We start from the raw sequence: 12,745 nt of genomic DNA, 5'->3' as shown, positions 1-12,745 counted from the left end.
AACTTCTACACTGGATATCAGGCCTAAGCCAGCAATATCTTTCCAAGTGTGTGGGGTTTTTGCAGTGAGTTTATGGTGAGAACTTTTTTCCAACATCTCTTTTTGGCCTCTCCTTATTTTATATCCATGGTTTCTTTCCCTTATAGCTTGAGCTTGAGCCTTCCTTGCTTTTAGCCTGAAAAGCTCATTCAGGATGCTTTTCCAATCTATTAACTCTTCTTTTCTTTTGTGCATAAAAGGAATTTATCAACTCTAACAATGAAATAGTTGACAAATCCCTTATGTCCTCCAAAGAAGAGATATTTGACTCATACTTCTCTGAAAGGATTGTGATTACTTTCTCAACAATCCTTCTATTGTTGAATTCTTCTCCAAGAAATATGATATTGTTGACTATGGCTATTATCCTATCAGAGTACAGCTTGGTCGATTCAGACTAATTCATCTTCAAATTCTCAAAGTCTCCCATCACATTGGTTAATTATTGTTGCATTGTTTTATTAGATCCCTAAAACTCCTCCTTCATCTACTCCCAAGCCTATTTAGGAATGTCACAGGTTATAATTCTGGTGAATATCACATTAGAGACTTCATTTTGCAAGTAAGAAATTTTCTTGTATTTCTTAGCACAGCCATCACTATGCTGTCTAATTTAAGCTATGGTAGGATTAGCTATCAATGGACATGGCTCTATACCAGTCTCAACCACATCTCATAAATCATGAGCCTACAAATATGTTTTCATTTTTACTACCCATATATGATGGTTTTCATAAGCAAAAACAACTGGTGGTGAAAAACTCATGTTGTACAACAATAATAAAGAAACTTTTCTTTCTCTCTTTCTTAACAAACAACAAAAATCAAAGGCCCTCCAAGATGATAGGCTCTTGATACCATTTGTTGGGATTATCAATAACAAAAGAAAAAGGACAAAGAAGAAAAATGCTAAAACTAAAAAACAAGAAAAAGGTAAAAACATTTTTCATCATCAAAACAAGTTAAAATTGAAATAGACTAGTTTACCATGCAATTCTGTCATACTTGCATGGAACCATGTTTCAGCTGCATGTCTGGCCAACATTCAATAAGCTAGGACCAGGAAGATAAACAAAAAGTAGATATGTTGAAGGTATTCATTCAAAACTATGGGTTACTTCCAACTGAAGTTTTCTTATTTTTGGAGACAGTCCTAACATAATTTAATACATGGGAGTAGCTTAAGTGGAACATTCTGCAACCATAAGCTTTCTCAATTATGCATATAAATGTTATCCAAGAAAGGAATGATTGGAAATTTCCCATGTGTTTTGATGACCTAATATGCTTGTAAACTCATCTTTTGGTTGAATTTTGTATTTTGTAGGATAAAAAGAGAGTTGGAATCATTTGGAAGCGATATAGAGGCTTTTATGGACAAAATAAAGTTTGGGTATTTTGTGGACTAAGAAGATGGACAGTAAAAGTTAAAAAATAAGGTGTGTCCAAGGCTTATGCTCGAAGAGACAAGGATGTGTGAATTTTCTATAGTTTTCAACAAACCTCTATGTCTTTGGAGATAAGATGAGAATTATTCCAAGATACATCCATTCACATTCATTCCCTTAAACATGCGAATAATTACAGGAATGTCACATCTTATCAAATATTAATCAAACAAGATGAACAAAGAAATTTAGTCTTAGTTTACACCATAAACATAGCACAACTTAGCACTCTGATACCAATTGTTGGAAAAATCCCGATTTGAAAATAGTTTTCTTGCACAATGTAAAATTAAAATTTTGAAAATTGACCCAGTGTGTGATATTTATAACAATAAACCTTAACTAAATACGTACCTATGTTTTCTGATAAGAGAATTATTGATTTTTTTTTGCTTTTAACCAAACAATCTCTTCAAGTTTGGGCTTGAACCAAAACACAGAACTAGAAAAAGTTTTTTTTTGGGTGAAAAAGGAAATTCTCTCTTCCTTAATAGAAACTGGTAAAATTGTTATTCTGAAGAAATATATTTAAAAGCTAAGAATAAATTCTCTCTATTTTTTGGCAGAATAAAAATCTTTCAAAAGTTGTGTAAATAGCTCTATCGGTGCCATCTATTTATAAGAAGAAAAGGTAGAACTCTCGTAATATTGTAAAAGTTTATTTGCACTAGAAAAATTATATCCTAGTTAGGGGGCAACAACTCTAGTTAATGATACTAGGGTTTTTTTGTCCCACCTCATTACATGAGGGGTTTTGGACCTCTCTCGCTTTAGGTCCAATTATGTGTACTTCCTGGCATTTTTTGACTCAATACACTGTAATATGATCCAACCCAATTCAATTTTTCTATTTCCCAAAATAACTTTAATATTTATATATAAAACAATTTTCCCATCCTTATTTTACCACCAGTAAAATTTTGATGATTTGGGCCCTAATAAAAGTTTGAAAAAATATGTTCAATAATTCACAACACAATATGTTCACTATGACCGAATAATTTACTTTCATTTCTGGGTTTCAAAATAGTCCAAAAACATAAACTCATTCTTCTGATATTTTTTATACATTCCATTTAGGATTGCAAGTTTCCATTTCTATTTTCATTTCCATTTCCATTTTTGGAAACCTACATTCATTTTCAAATGATTCCATTTCTCCATTACAAAGAAAACCATAATCATTTTTAAATGTTTCCCATTTCTCTTTTTCTATTCATTCAGTTCATTTTTATTCAAACACACAATTCATTTCTAGTTTCAACGAGCTAGCGAAAAGACCGATTGGACATATGTAGTTGTGTAACACCCTAAACCTTGTCTAGACTTTCAGATCAAATTTTGGAGAGTTACGCCATTCGTACTAAAGTTTCATACTATCACATTGCAGTCAAATTAAACCATACAATAGTATATCATTCATCATAGCAAAATATATCATATAGTCGTCATAAATTCCATAACATCGTAAAACATCAGTCCCTACTAGTAATGCTTAAAGGAAAAAGAAAAGTTTGACCAAGCTTCCATGACCCTGACCCGATCAAGACTGGGATCCACCTGGAACCAAGTCAATGAAAATGTGAGTTGTGAACTCAATGCGTAAAGGAATATTCTAATAGACTTCATTCATGGTGAAATTCCAATTTCAGATATTCAGTTCATTTCAAATGTATTTGCAATTCAGATTCAGAGCAGACCAATTACGTGTGTACGTATATGCAATTTCAGATCATATGTTAATCAGACTCAGATGTGATTTCCTATTACTACCTGCTACACATCATTTTTTGTCAATCCAACACACCATTAAGGACATTCAATGCCCAACCAACCCTGCACACCCTCAAGTGTTCATTGACACTTTTATAGAGATGCAGCCTAACTGCTAATTCAGTATGCAACAAGTGCCAGAATAAGATATAATTTTAGTGGTAAAGCCACAATTTCAGAATAGACTTCTTCTCCCTTCATAGTATTTCACCTCACGCCAATGTAGAATACAACTATAGTAACACATGTTTAGTCATTCCAATACATTACAAAATTAACCCAAATAGTTCAATAACAGAGTGATATCGCAGTGCATGTTCAATTATGCGAACCATAAACTAGTCTCAATGTATCAGACAGTCCTCATATAGACAAATTTAGTCATTCGTACATTGGGGAAACCAATATTAGAGTTTAACATTGTTTTCAGCCTCAGAAATAGTCTCCGAACCTAACCTCCTATCACACAGCCTGGGCACACACCCGTGTGCCTTGGACATGTGATCTTTAAGCACAAACAATGAATTACACGGCCTGGGCACACGCCTATGTCCCTGGCCGTGTGGTTTTTAAGCAAAAACAATGAGTTACACGGCTTGGGCACATGCTCGTGTCCCTACTCGTGTGGTTTTTAAGCACAAACAGTGATTTACACAGCCTGGGCACACTCCTGTGTCCCTGGCCATGTGAAAACCTGCACTAGCATGGCCACACATGGCCTAAACACACACCCGTGTGGCCCTGATTCAGTAAACAGCAAGTTAGACGGTCGTTCACATGGCCTGCCACATGCTCGTGTGGCCCACACGGCCTAGTCACACGCTCGTGTGCATAGCTGTGTGGAGTCAACAGCCACCATTTTTGGCGATCCAAAACTTGCAAAGTAAGGTTTTCGATACACACCTGATCTCGTTTTGACAGAGAAACGATACGGAGACTACCCGGAACCTATTTAGTCATTCCACAAACAATTACATCATCAATTCCAACATTCAGCAAAAATCACTTATCGTTAAACGTATGTCAAAAGGTTCGATACCATTCTGTTCCAATTTACACACTTACCTTATACGAAACAAGAGGAATCAGCCTAACATGCTGGATTATCGTCTTTTGTGATACCCTTGCCTAAACAAAGTAGTCAATCGAGAGTTTAACAGAAAATCAACTAAATGAGTAAAGTCTCATTTTGACAGAAAATGTTAACAAAACGGAAAACACAACGAAAGGAAGTTGCAACGGAACTTATGCTAAATTGGCCTCACAGGCAACAAGGCTTCACAATCACACAAGATCAATTGCAAGAAGAAGACAGAATAAAAAGAAATTGGAAAGAAGGAAGAATAGCAAAAATTAAAGAACTAAAATGTAAAAGAAAAAGAACCATACGATAGCTTTTCCTTATACTACTTAAGCTAACCACCGGCCTTCTTAATATTTGCAAAAATATATATTCCTAATGCGTACGATGAGATTCAAACTCAGAACTAGAAAAAATATAGATAGATGCTTAATGTAACACCCTTAACTCGTATCCGTCGCAGGACTAGGGTTGTGAGACATTACCGATCATACAATTGCTTAAACAAATATTTGTTAACATAAATGTCTATACCAATTTCATTGATATATCAGGGTCATTTCATACAATAATATAAACTTTACACACGATTATCCCTATCAAGGTTTGAATCATTTTGAACATCTACAATAAAATGTAAGAAAATAAAATGCACTTATACAATTAAATTACTTAAATTTTATTCAATTATTTTATACATCCATTATAAGTCATTAATGTGGCTTTTATGCCTAAGTTTGTATCAACTTTTCATGTTATGCATAATTACACAAACTGAAGACAAACATTTCAAAATGTACAAAAATCCATTCCATTCTATAGCTATTCGGCTATCACAACTCAATTGCATAATTTTGCAACTTTATAAAAATCAACGAATCAATATAATCATGCACACTTGCAAACCAATCAAATACAAACATCTATAAATATATAACAAGACATATAAGAACTCATCCATATGTCATGGTCGAATACTCAATCACATATGTTCACTGATATTACCCAACTATCTTAAACCTTTAACCACTTATTATCAGGGTTGATTTAACCTATACGGCAACATCATAAATACTCAATCTATACATTCAAACATATTAATTTATCTAAATAACATTCTTATATATATACATTTCCATACAATATATCAAGACCGAACCAATAAAATAGGGTACACATATATTATAAGTATCTTACCTGCAACAAATACCTTATTTAACATAAAGTACATACCATTTAAACACTTCAAATGTCCACAAAGTATATACACTATTTGCCATCAATCAAACTTAGTGAACATTCAATCCAATAGGCATAAACCGAATAGGAACATAGCAACATTCATTTTTCAACAGACGCAATATCTAACACAAGTTCATGCATACATGACACATAACTATAAAGCAGAGTGGACAATGATCAAACTTAACACAAAACAAATTTTTAAGGATAATAGCTTAGTCATTTTCGCATGGCTTTATACACAACCAAAAATCCAACATTTCCAAAACATACTTTAGCCTATACATGCCATAATCTTTAATTTATCTTATAAAAGAACCCAAAATAGAGGATAGTGTGATGACCTTCGTAGACGATCCCCGAGCTTGTAACTTAACTTCCAAAATCTATAAAACAGAAACAAATATTGACACGATAAGCACTTATGGCTTAGTAAGCTACAAGCAAATAAACAAGCTAATAATGTAACTATCTCATAATAAATTTAATCGCACTATACTAATATAAGTATGCTTGGTCTTAACCTACCACATTTGTTCATGATATTTCGTTCTTATACAAAATCATCACCTTGACCGAATGCTTGTGTAATCAACATAAGTGATTTGTATTTCATTTACAAAGCCAAGATATCATTAAACAATTGAATTCACATATATGCATAACTTCTACTCAAGCATCATGATATATATATCATCATATATACATTATCCAAATGATCGAATATACTTGGTACCATTAATAAACATATCACACATCATTCGAAGACAAACACAGTACATTTATGTACATACTTATCAATTTTGATTATTATAATATAATTTCACCATCCACACTTATTCAATAAGTCATTGTATCAAATACTAATTACTTACTTACCTTGTCCTGACTTGGTAACAAATTAATTCATACCTGGCACATAGCTCGTTTTACATATTCAAATATAGCTTATCATTGCCCGATGAACCATTCGGGATTGGATAGGACACTCAGATAATCTCATAAACCTTACAATGCCAACATCCCAGACGTGGTCTTACATATAACCACATATCGATGCCACTGTCCCAGGCAGGGTCTTACTCGTAAACACATATCGAAATCACAAATCGATGCCATGGACTTACTCACACACATATATCAGAATCCTATGTCATGATATATGTATCCTAGCTATTTCTAAGGTTCATACGGGGCTTTCGAACGTCGTATCTCGGTCGAATCAGACTCGAAAGTGTAGTAGCCACATTTATTCATATTCGGCCACAATATATTTAGTTTCTAACATTTCATAATAGCAAGTAATTATAACATTAAACTATCAATAAACACGTGTATTTGCTTATAAACTTACCTAAGACATCGTAAAATGGGACGGGGCTGCTAATCGACAACTTTCATTTTTCCCCGATCCAAATCCGATTTCTTTGGTTCTTGATCTTAATTAAGCTCCAAATTGGCCAAACCCTAGCCTTTTGTTCTTTCTTTTTCTTTTAGCTTATATTCGGTGCAAGAACAAAGATAAAACAATGTTTTTATGACTTATTTTCTTATGATATAATAACATATAATTAAATCATTATTATTTTACCTAATTACCCTTAATGAAATAATAATATTTTATAACCCATGTCCAATGCCGTCCAACATTATGTTAATGGGTTAATTTCATTATAAAGACTCCAAATTAGTAAACCACTAGCAATTCGACCCTTATTCAAATTACCACTAAATTTTTATTTTACGCGATTAAGTCCTTTTATTTAATCGGACACCTAAACGACGAAATTAAATCACGAAAATTTTAAAAATATAAATTCACACAAAATAAACACAGAAAATAATTTTTAAATATTTTTCTGACTCAGATTCGTGGTCCCGAAACCACTGTTCTGATTAGGGTCTAAATCGACTTGTTACACTTAACCAATAAACTAGCAGGCTCATTCTTGTCACCCTTTCACATAGAATTGAACTTAAGCGGGTAGTGCGTGTTGGAGGGTTGATTCTAAAACAACAAAACTTTTAGTGGTATGACTCAACATCCAGACCTTAAACTCAATTGCAATACACAAAACCACAGATACAGAAATCTAATTACTGTAGATTTTCACAAACAAGTTCTTAAAATTTTGGGGCGTTACAAGTTAAGGATCAAATGATGTATAAGTAAATTTTGGCTTTTTGACTATTAATTATAAACTCATTTTGTCATAAATTCATTCCACTATAGTATTGTGACTAAGCTCTCCCTAACGACATACCATTATGAAAGCAACTACTTAGTGCTCGTCCAATAACCTTGTCATTAATGTGTTACCCTTATAGGATATCCTTGATCACTTTCGAATAATATCCGTATCCATTCTCTCAATATGACCATATTTTATCTCATGGTAACCAATACATCTTCCTTCATGAAAAGTCAATCACTATCAAATAGTGATCATGTCATCCATTACAAAGATGGGGGACCTGTAGCCACATTTACTTTTCATCAACCATGTAATGTCAATTAGAAGATATCATTTACCCATGTTTTGGGCTATGAATTTCACTACTCTGAATGATGCTACATACTACAAAAGTTGTACACCCAACATATCAGCTTTTGATTCCTTATCTATTTGAACTTACGCTTTTATTTACATCAAAGTGTACGAGTCACGTGTAGATAGCCTACCATCCACTCAGGATTTAGGTATGTCACACTATGAATGTCACAAGTGAATAAACCCATAAATGGATTCAAGATCTATTCTTCTTGGGTCATGTTCGATGTACTATCATTCTGGTTAGTCATATCTATGTCTCTATCTTCTAGGAGTCATCCACTTCGACTCCCAAGACAAGGCATCTCCCCAATTGGGATTGATAGACAACATATTAGCCTTTCAATTGGTTTGCTCATTTATGATTAGATTAAGGACATTTTTAGCTTTGTATACTAATGCAAGTTGTCTTTCCGTACTATGATCTAACCACAAAATACCGCTTAGTATTAGTTAAACATTTAGACAACCAATTAGTAATATTTGCTTCCATTTTGCTTTGCGTGTAAAAACAATGTGAGGAAAATCATACAAAGTATATTAATATAATCAGTGAATAATTTTATTAACCAATTTGTTCGAAAAAATTACAAGTTTACAATTAGGGCACCAGATCCAATAGTTCACACAAATAAGTGGCGACCCCTGATCATTCATCAGTTTGCTAAATGCTTTAAACAAGCTTCGGCTTTCCCTTGTCTTTGCTTGTAGATAGCCCTGTCAGCTTCCCAACTTCACAAATATACACAAGTCACTAACGGATAAAGCACATTAAAACTCATACATAACACAAGTGAAACTAGGTTCGTACGTACTAGCCTTTTGGTGAACCTAGTTTCCTTTGTTCCAAATTTTTTTGAAAGTTCTAAAATTACCTCTAAATGTTTAACCCAATAGAGAAACAAATTTTTACCTTGAATCTTTAAGAAAATCACACTTGGTTTTTTATTTACAGAAATTTGACAGAAAAAACAGAGAAAGAATTCAATGAAGATTTGGCTAATAGAAGGGTTTTGGTACGTATGAATGTTTAAAATGTGCACTGAAAGGGTTTTAATGTAACACCCCTTACCCAAGTTCTAGGCCAGGACTAGGCACGAGGCATTACCTGACTTAAACACATGCATACAATCATTTCGGGTCATAAAAACTCGATCGAATTTAAAACTTTTCAATCCTAATCTATAAATTCTTAATATGGGCATACGAGGCCAAAAACACACTTTGGAAATAATTTGGGTTTAATTCAAACACCATTAAAAACTTTGAAAAATGTCACTTGAAACAGGGCCACATGCTCGTGTGGAAGGGCAACACGCCTGTGTGGCCATTTCGACATGGCCGTGCCAAAGGCCCGTGTGGTTCATAAGGCCAAAGCATAAGGGGACACGCCCGTGCCCCGAGCTTGTGTGAAATAAATTCCAAATTCGAACCTGCAAAGGTTTTCACACAGCTTGACACACGCCCGTGTCCATGGCCCATGTCCTTCACACAGCCATGACACGCCCGTGTCTTAGCCCGTGTCTAAAAACCTTGACATTCTATTTCTAACATCAGCAATAAATTAGTGGCACACGGCCAAGGCACACACCCGTGTCCAGAGGCCGTGTCCTCCACACGGCTGAGACACACGGCCGTGTCTCTGCCCGTGTGTTTACTACCATGCACACTGACTTGTAATTTGAGGTGCAGGGGACATATAGTAGAACAACATGCCCATGGGGCTGACAGTGCATCACACACGGCCTAGACAAATGCCCGTGTGTCTACCCATGTGGGCTATATAAGTCTATCTACCAAGCCCTTTGCCACCCTGAAACACAAAATATCACCATCTGCCATGCCATCCACCATGCCAAAGTCTAACATGACATGATTTCTAAACCAAGCAACTTTAACTAAGGCCTAAACACATTTCACATATGCTTGAACAACCAATTTATGCAATTTGCTATCCATACGTTGAAATTCACACGTTTAACCATACCAACAATCTCACATTCATGAAAGACCTTCTTATATTCATATAACAACTTTCAAAATTAGCCATCATTCATTGCCTTATACAAAATGAGTCAAATATTAAAATAAGCCAACAACTTTGGCCAATTAACAATGACGCAAAACTCAAAAGTCAAGATCCTATACATGTCATAATCAAAACAAAAGAACTAACCATACCAAGTGCTTTAAGTGATAGTATGACTGGTTTCTCAGATATAGGCAATGATCCTCGAGCTACTTTGGCCGCTCTATAAGAAAATGGAAAGGAAAAAAGGTAAGCATAAAGCTTAGTAAGTTGCATGAAAATAAACACCAACTAATTATCACACAACAATATGCTCATAACATTTCATATCTTGTCCATGTATACAATAAATAAACATAAGTACAGCTTACTCATCACCATCCAATACAATTCATATGGCATATATTAGGCCCACATCTCATACCTTTCAAGTAGGTACCTGTATCACTCACCACATGGTCATAACTTTTCTCATTTTGATATAAATCATAAATCTTCCGTTGAACCATTTGAAATATTACCAGATACTCAATAACCCCGAACATGGGATAAGATGCCGACGCCATGTCCCAGACATGGTCTTACACTGGCTAGCACATTTGAGTTGATGATGTGTCCCAGACAGGTCTTACACTAACTTTCACATATCGAGGCCGATGCCATGTCCTAGACAGGTCTGACATTGGCTCTCATCTATTGTTGTCGACACCATGTCCTAGACAGGTCTTACAGTAACACGCCACAAGCTGACACCATGTCCCAGATAGGTCCCAGATAGGTCCCAGATAGGTCTTACACTAGATTGTATATCCCAAGGCTAATGCATGTCCCAAACATGTCTTACACTGGCTCTCGTCTCAATACCGATGCATGTCCTAGACATGTCTTACACTGGCTCTCATAATGTGGCCGATGCATGTCCCAAGCATGTCTTACACTGACTCATATACCACCCAATGTCATGGTACGAATATCCAAGTCTATTCCAAATGCTCAACTGGCAATCTTTACCACATTAATTTCTCGACATGCATTCTCATAACCACAATCAAACAATTTATGCAACATCAATTCAATCATACATCATAGCAATATAGTTGCATTATTAACATACAACTTACCTCGGATTACAAAATGTAGGCGACTAGATAATTTACTTTACTTGCCTGGCTTTCCCCCGGTCCAAGTCCAGTTTTCATCTTTCTTGGTCTAAAATGATAATAATTCACTCATTTAATCACCATATTAATAAAAACATCAACAATATATAATTTGGAAAAATTGACCATTTTGCCCTTAGACTTTACTATTTCGCCCTTGGTCTCGTAAATAGATTTTAATTTAATTTCTTCAAATCTTAAGCCTCGTCAAACCCTTTTTACTCTTATAGTGACCAAAATTCCCATTATTTCACCACATTACTATCTATTTTACAATCATTACAAAATGGTCTTATTAGGGTTTTCATGAGAACTTCTTTCACAATAGTTGTGTATTTCACAACCATAATTCATATTCTTCTATAAAATTTTAGTTAACAACATATATGCTTTCATGGAAAAACCCTAGACTCTCAACCATTTTGCAAAATAGTCCCCTCATTAGGTAGCTCATGCTACAAGGGTTCCAAAAGTACCAAAATCATCAAAAATAACCATCTAAATCACTTACATGAGAGAGGAATAAGTGGCTGAAAGTTTCAAGCTCCCATGGCTATTTCTTGGAGGAAAAATCAGTGGAAGAAGGAAGAGAAAAAAAAAGATGACAACATTTTCTCTTTATTTTATTTATTAGTCAAATACATCATCTAATGTTAACAACCCTTGATTTTTTTTTACTTTTTTTGTCTCAATGGTCGGCTATGCCTCTTTAGGGAGGTCTAATTGCACTTTAAAGGCCTCCAATTATGGCTCTCTATCATTTTAACACCTTTTCCTAGAAAATTACAACTTTTCCCCTTTATGCAATTTAGTCCTTTTTTCGCAATTAGGTTCACAAATGCTAAAATTAATTCACCAAAATTTTCATACACTCATATAATCTTACTATGACACCAAAATAATAATAAAAATAATTTCTTGACTTCAGATTTGTGGTCCCGAAACCACTGTTCAGACTAAGCCCAAAATCAGGCTGTTACATTGAATTCATATGTAACAAAGGTATTATAGAACATAAGGGTCTCCTAACGTAGAAGAAGTCCTACGTGCATGACTCTGTTTCAATTAATAAAGGATATTGTTTCCTCAACTCTTTGGTCAAATAACTATTCAACTTACTCTTACTTTCACCCTTTTCTCAATTCAGTCCCTAACTATTAACCAATCAATTTCGACAGTTAACAAAAAAATAATGGTTTGTTGGCCTAGACTCTTAGGCCCTGTTCTAGGATGTTACATGTCTTATTGATTCACTTAGCGTGCAAGTTACTTATTTTTATTTAAAAGATCTAATGTTTTTTGTATTAAAATAGCAGAGGATGAGAACTTTGTGTTACTTTTTTCTTCTTGTTCTTTCTTTTCTCTCTTTGAATCACAAACACTTTATCTTAGCAAATTTTCAATCAATTTTTGAATTATCC

This window comes from Gossypium arboreum, chromosome 13, assembly GCF_025698485.1.
Source record: "Gossypium arboreum isolate Shixiya-1 chromosome 13, ASM2569848v2, whole genome shotgun sequence".
Classification (NCBI taxonomy): Eukaryota; Viridiplantae; Streptophyta; class Magnoliopsida; order Malvales; family Malvaceae; genus Gossypium; species Gossypium arboreum.
Note: the sequence above shows the minus strand (reverse complement) of the source record.